Raw genomic sequence first — 7,298 nt, 5'->3', positions numbered from 1 at the left:
AAGAGGACGGTATGCACGTGGGACAAAGTAAGGAAGGATAGGCATATATATTGATTGAAAGAGCAAGATGAAAGAAGGGAAATGAAGAAGAAAAGAGGATAAGTCTAACTACTGATGTGTACACCTAAATAGCAAATGTGGAGAAGGAGACAGATAACTTTGCTCTGAATGACCTTGCTCAACATGAACATTGTGCTCATGGGGAAGGATCCTAAGAAGAAAGGTTTTAAATGATTGCTGTGCCTGAAAATAGGTTATGTTTTGCTCACTATCTTCAGTGTTGCAACTTCTCCCAAAGATAGGAGATTTCTACCTGTGATGACCTCAAGACCGTTTTGCAGTGAGGCAACAGCACTAACCCCTCAGCCACCACCTCTATAATGATTATAAAGGCCAAAAACAAATCAAAACTCCATCGGGGAGATACCAGAGATGATTGGCAATAGAAGCTGCAGGACTAAAGGATTTCCTTGAAAACTCAGAAACCCCAAAAAAATGATTTAAAAAGAGTTATTGAAAAAACTTCCATTGAAGGTTTTTTGTGTGAGGTAAGTTTTAAATTAACTGGTTCTTATACAGCGCTTTTTTACTCTAACTGAGCACTCAACGTGCTTTATGCAACCTGCATCATTCACCCACTCAGTAGGTGCTTTTTTATGCTTAAGTGTTTTCTAACATTCACACTCCAATGGATGTATTTTACCCAATGATATTTGGCATGATATCTGGCAAACCACCAACCTTCCAATAAGTAGATATCCTGCTCTACTACTTGAGCTACAGACACTCACGACATTTTTGAGAGTCCTCCTTCTGGATCAATCCAAGATTTTCTCACCAGTGATGGAACTGGATTTTTGTGCTGTACATGGCTACAGAATGTCCTTTTATCACCTATCTGATCTCTGTTTAAGATATTATTTCCACCTAACAGAAAGTTGGCAGTTTGAAAACAAACTTTCTACAAATCTTGTAGGTTAGGTACCTAACCAGCCTAGACCTCTAAAGATGTGTTTACTATAAGCAGCTTTAGCTTTATATGAATTTAAACTTTCATTTAGCACACAGGTATGACCAAAATTCCAGAAAAGTCTTATAAAATCAGGACAGCGGCCATCATGAGAAAAGTTTATAACATAGCTTAAATGGGAAAGCTGGTTTACATTAATTTTAATAGGTGATGTGTGTATTGTTTTGTGCTTGTAGAGCTGTCTGACTAGAAAACCAGGAAAGTATGAACACAATAAAATCTGTGAGAGAAAGTCCAATCTTGCAGGATCAATGCAACTTTTCTCTTTGTTCTTTTCAGTTTTTTATGTGATATCGGTTTTTATATTCACAAAAGCGTTATTGTATTCGCAAACACAGGGATCATGGATATGTTGCTTTAACCATGAGAAATGCATAGGGGTCAAAACAATGATTAAGTGTATGTTGTCTGTTGGTGTTAGACCTGCAATAAAATAACAACCTGCAGGGTGTACTCTCCCTCTCAACCTATGAAAACTGGGATAGGCTCCAGCCCCCTGTGACTGTGGTTGTGCTGGATTGGGTTGGATGGATGGATGGAATTCAATCAGCAATAGGCTAAGGCATATGCAGACTAAGCACCTGATTAGGGCCCTCGCGAGCCCGGGGATTCCTCAAGAGCACTTGAAAGTTCCACAAGGCAGGCTAACAGATAAGCTTTAGACTTGTTGTGCTACATCAGTAACAGCCACAGAGACCAAAGCAAAATATTTTGCTACATTTTAACAGTCTGACAACCTAATTCTACTGACTTAATTATTTCTGTCGCTTGTGTCACAGAAGGGTCATGTTCATCGACACTGTAATACTGTAAGTAGATCCAGATAAGTATGCTCCAGGAAATGATGTATTCCTCTGGGGAGGAAAGGGAAAAAAAATAAAGATCCCAGCTGCCATAGGACAAGAGGCAGGGTAGACCCTGGACAGGTCGCCAATCTATCACAGACAGACAATCATTTACACCTACGGGCAATTTAGAATCACAAATGAAGCTAACCCCACTTTTTTTCCTTTGGACTGTGGGGGAAAGTCGAAGAGCCCACTGACAGTTTATTAATATTTATCACTCCTTTTTCTGAAACACAGTGAGCAAGTAAGTGAGAAAGTAAACTCAGCTTTGATAATCATATTAATAAGGTAACCACTATTATTTTCTGTCACTTAAACAATATATCAAATGTTAGAAAATTCTTATCTCAAACTGTCTCTGAGAAACTGGTCCACACGATCATATGAAGCGGATTGGAAAATGGCAAGGCTGTATTTGCATGATTATACAGTCTATTACAACTTCACCTCAAGAATCCCTACATGTGCTTGGAGATTTGACCATATTACTCCAGTGCTGAAGCCATTCATTCATTGGATCCTAGTTCAATACAGAATCACCTTTAAAATGATTTTATTAGTTCATAAAGCTCTCAGTGGTTTGACAGCTACATACATCTTTGACTTGCTTAGTGTCTAATCAAGCAAGACCTCTCGGGACCTAAGTATACCAAAAGTGTTTTCAGTTACTGCGGCAGGACTTGGTGAGAATGGGACAATAGGCACTATGACTGCTAAGAGGAAAGAGCTGACTGATATGATAGAAAGAAGGAAGGTAGACTATAAGTACATTGTATGACTAGAGGAGGATGAGCAGGAGGCCAAATGGAAGGAAAGTAAGGATGAAAGGATGGAAATGGTGAACACATGATTCAAAAACAGGAAGGAATATAGGGTGATGTAAAGGAATGGAGGTACATGCAAACATGCAAAAGGTGCAATCTGAAAGAGATAGGAAACTAGAAGGTAGTGTCTGGGGAGAGTCAGGTAGGTTTCGCTTGCTGTTTTGCCCTTAATAACTAAAATAATTATTAAAAAAATAATTCATCAAATAAGAAGTGAAAGAAATAACTTTAAGTCATAATGTCTTGGAGCAATGCACAGTAAGTCTATTCACCACCATGCTCCAAGAATCACCCATTATCATAAATTTCCCCTGACGCTTAATGTTCTGTTTTCAAAATATAAATAACTAAATAAATAAATACATTTTTGGGTTTCATACAAACGGTAATTGGTTTCATCTAGTACAACATACAATGTTTAAAAGTAATCATCCATAAATTTTGTTCCATGTTTTCAGTTCAGGGTCGCAGGAGCATACCTCAGCTATCTTAGGGCAAGAGGCAGAGTACACCACGGTAAACTGTCCAGAGATACAAAGAGCCATTCATGCTCACACTGATTGGTGATGATCATTTTCAAGCTACTTTCAGCTTCTGTTATGGGATGGCTTATTTTAGAATTATGGTGCAGTACCTGGATTAGAGGATTAATACAGAGAAGTATTCTTGAGAAGTAGTGGTACACAGAGGGCTGTGAACAGCTCTGAAAATGAAAAAAAAAGTACCTAAAGCTGCTGCCAGTGAGGAATTCAAGTCACACAGCACTTTATTTTACATAGGTTTTAGTACTGAAACTACTTGTCAAGGCTAAAATATGCACTTCCAGCACATCAGTTTTTTTGCCATAACACAGTACATAACAGACTGCCAAAGGACACCTTGTGTATACATGTGACATGCCAGCAGCTTTGACAAAACAGCATTATCTTGGGAATGAGAACAGCACCAGAGCTTCTGATTATTGGATGACTCGCATTACCTCCTGAGCCAGAGCCACAGCCACCCAGAGCAATGCCAGCATGAATATGGGATAAAAGCTCCAATTAGTGTCCCTGGAGAAGTTAGTGCAGCTAATGGAATCTCAGTCGCTGCAACTTGATCTTAAAAATGCAAAACTAGCTTTCCAGGTCAGATATCCGCCTTGGGAAAACAGAACAGCTCACAAATGTTTAGTCTCATGGAAAACATTGGCCCTCATCTGCAGTGGACATGGCGTGAGGAAAGGTAAGTGATGCAACAACTTCCAATAACCGTTGGGGGCTTTAAAAATTCTCAGAAATGTACAACATCAGCTAAAAGTGGTTGAGATACCTCATCTATCCATCTATTATTATTATGACTATGATGAGTTTGTGATATAGACTACTTTGGGTTTCATATGTTAGACTGGTTTTGATTGTTGTGACTTGATGGACGGATTTTTTTTCATATATATTACATTATTATTATTATTATTATTATTATTATTATTATTATTATTATAAGCCCAAAAGATTCCCTCCTGCTACTTGTCTCCAGGTGCAATTTATTACCTCTTTACCTACTGCCTGACAATACTTGAGGCCCACACATTTAAAGCGTTAGAATTACTGTCACAGGTAGAACTCTGCTGGGTGCACTTGCTCCACCCGAAGGCCATCTGCTGATCAGCACCTTCACCAGACCCATGACTGCCCACCCACAAAGCCATTATGGGTTTTTCCAGTGAGTAACAACCCCATTGGGGAATACTGACACAGGCCCCTACACAGCAAGCAACACCCTGACCCAATGTTCAGATGTCTTTTTTATTCTCTCTTTTCTTTCCTCAGAGAAGGTGTTATAAAGCCAATTTTCTCCTTTCCCAGGTCCCTCACAGATCATAAAAGCCAAACACAACTCAATCCCATTGTGCCACTTTACAACAGCTACAGTAAAAAAGAAATAGAAAGACCACATAACTACCATTTATCAGACCCACTGATAAGAAAGTACAGTTGTTAGCAAATGCTCTAAGGAGTCCAGCAGAGGGGAAATTAAGTTCTACTGTATCGAGCACATACAATGAAAGGCAGACACTGGAAAACAAGGCTCCCTAGAGAAACTGTGACTCCTGACCAGTGTGAGACGATCAAAATGTACCTTAACCTCGAGATAAATTTGTATATGGGGCTGAAAGCTTACGCAACAAGTTTCAAGAACTTCTCAGTGGGAGACAGCAGGGGAAGATACTGGCAGCCTGTCAGAATTTGAGCAGCGTATTATGACAGGCTCAAACCGCAAGTGCCTGTCAATCAATGTCACTTCCCTTGTTAGTAAGTCATTATTTCATGATAGCACTGACGTTATTCTATAATATCATAATCACCGAAGTGAAATATTGCAAACATACTCTACAGTGGCCTCTTTTGTTAGCAGAAATTATTTCCAATAATCTCCAATAAATTTAGGAAGGACTAATGCTCCTTTTAGAGGTCACCACAGCAGATTATCTGCCTACAGCTAACCCTTTTTCCAGCATCTTCTTCTGTCACACTGACCTTCTTCATGCCCTCCTTCACTGTATCCATCAATTTATTTTCTTTCTCTTTTTCTCCTGCTTGTCGTGTGCCTGGTTGTCCTTGCACCTTGCCTCTCTAACTTTGCCTAAAAAACCAAATAACCTGAGCTGTGCCTCTGATGTACTAATTTCTAATCGTATCAATCCTGGTCACTCCTGATGGAAATCTTAATATATTTAACTCTGCCTCCACTTGATTTTTTATTATTGCTACTGTCTCCAAAATATACATTGCAGCGTGGCTTGCTATTATCTCATAAACCTTCCCTTTAACTCTTGTGCCATCTTTTTTTGTCACAAATCACAGCTGACACTTGTCTCCACCCACTCTAGCATGCCTATAATCTCTTCTTCACCTCTCTTCTCAGCCTAGCTTCAATCCGTCTGCATATCACCCTCATTCTTCTCTATTGCTCAGGGTTCTTCTCACTCTCTAAGATTCCTTTAAACAAAAGTCTACTTCCCTGTGTCCTACACATCTCCACCTCTATCTTTGCTCAACACCTAGCCTCCCAGTACTCCTGTCTACTTTCTTCATCCCCCTGGGCTATCCCACTCTTTGCCAACCTCTTCCACTGAATACTTTCGTGTACTTCCTTATTCCACTTTGAAGTGTCCTTGTTCTTTGTCCTCTGTCCAGATGCTGCACCAAACACCTCATTGGCAGTTTGCCTTAGTACTACAGCTGTAGTGCTGTTTTTTAGTCATTTTATAATTCTTCCCTACCACCCAGAGCCTGTCTCAACTTCTCCCTCAGTAAAAGAATTCTTCCTTTTTCAATTTCCACCATTTAATCCTTGCCTTTGACTTCACTCACTTCCTCATCTTAATCTTCAAAGTCATCCTACAGACTACCATCCAATGCGACCTAGCTACATTCTCCACTACCACCCATGCCTTGCATTCTCCTATCACTTTCAGACTGAGCCTTCTGCATAAGCTATAGTCTGTGTGCTCCTTCCTGCACATTTATACATCACCATATGTTCCTCCCTCTTCTTAAAATACGTGTTCACCACAGCCACTTCCACTCCACAACCGTCTGCCATTATGCACCTCTCTCCTTAACATAATACCTACCCAACACCTCCTCATCATCTCTGTTCCCTTCAAATACTTGTTCACTGAAGTCTGCTCCAATCACACTCTCTCCTCCTTAGTGACGTGGCATGACTTTATCTAACTACTGCTTTCTCTTCAAACTGAAAACCAACCCGTGGGGCATACACACTTACAAAATGTAATTCTCACCCCTTTGATTTCCAGCTTCGGCTCTTTTCGGAAACTCTCTTAACCCCAACAACACTATTCATATACTTCCTTCAAGATTACACCCACTCCCTTTCTCATCCTATCTAAACCATCTAAACTGTGGTAGAACATTTAGAATCCACCTCAGTAGTAATACGATGGCACCTATCCAAGATGGCGGCCAACCAAACCGGTTTGACAACCGGTTTGACCGGTTTCGTGCGTGTGCGCATGCGCGTTCAGCAATACGATGGCACCTATCCAAGATGGCGGCCAACCAAACCGGTTTGACAACCGGTTTGACCGGTTTCGTGCGTGTGTGCATGCGCGTTCAGTAATACGATGGCACTAGTCCAAGATGGCGGCCAACCAAACCGGTTTGACAACCGGTTTGACCGGTTTGACAACCGATTTGACCGGTTACGTGCGTGTGCGCATGCGCGTTCAGGTGTTCTTACCCTCTGGGCGGGAACGACTCCTCCTAGTGGGATGTGCTAGGTTGTATGGGTATAAAAGTGATCCTTTCACATTCTAAGAGCATCACCGCCACGGCCTGAGGAGCACCGACACATCGCGCTAAGGATCCCCGACGCATCGACCTAGAGCACCGACACATCGCGCTAAGGATCCCCGACGCATCGACCTAGAGCACCGACACATCGCGCTAAGGATCCCCGACGCATTGACCTATGGAGCTCGGAATGACACCCAGCCAGGACATCGCCCATGCCACAGGCACTCTAGGTATGTCTTCAGGAGTATGCAGTCGGGGTCCTCAACGTAAAAAGCAACGCTGTGGAAACGCC

The sequence above is a fragment of the Haplochromis burtoni genome, unplaced genomic scaffold (assembly GCF_018398535.1).
Source record: "Haplochromis burtoni strain Fernald_Lab_line unplaced genomic scaffold, NCSU_Asbu1 Contig_911, whole genome shotgun sequence".
Lineage (NCBI taxonomy): Eukaryota > Metazoa > Chordata > Actinopteri > Cichliformes > Cichlidae > Haplochromis > Haplochromis burtoni.
Note: the sequence above shows the minus strand (reverse complement) of the source record.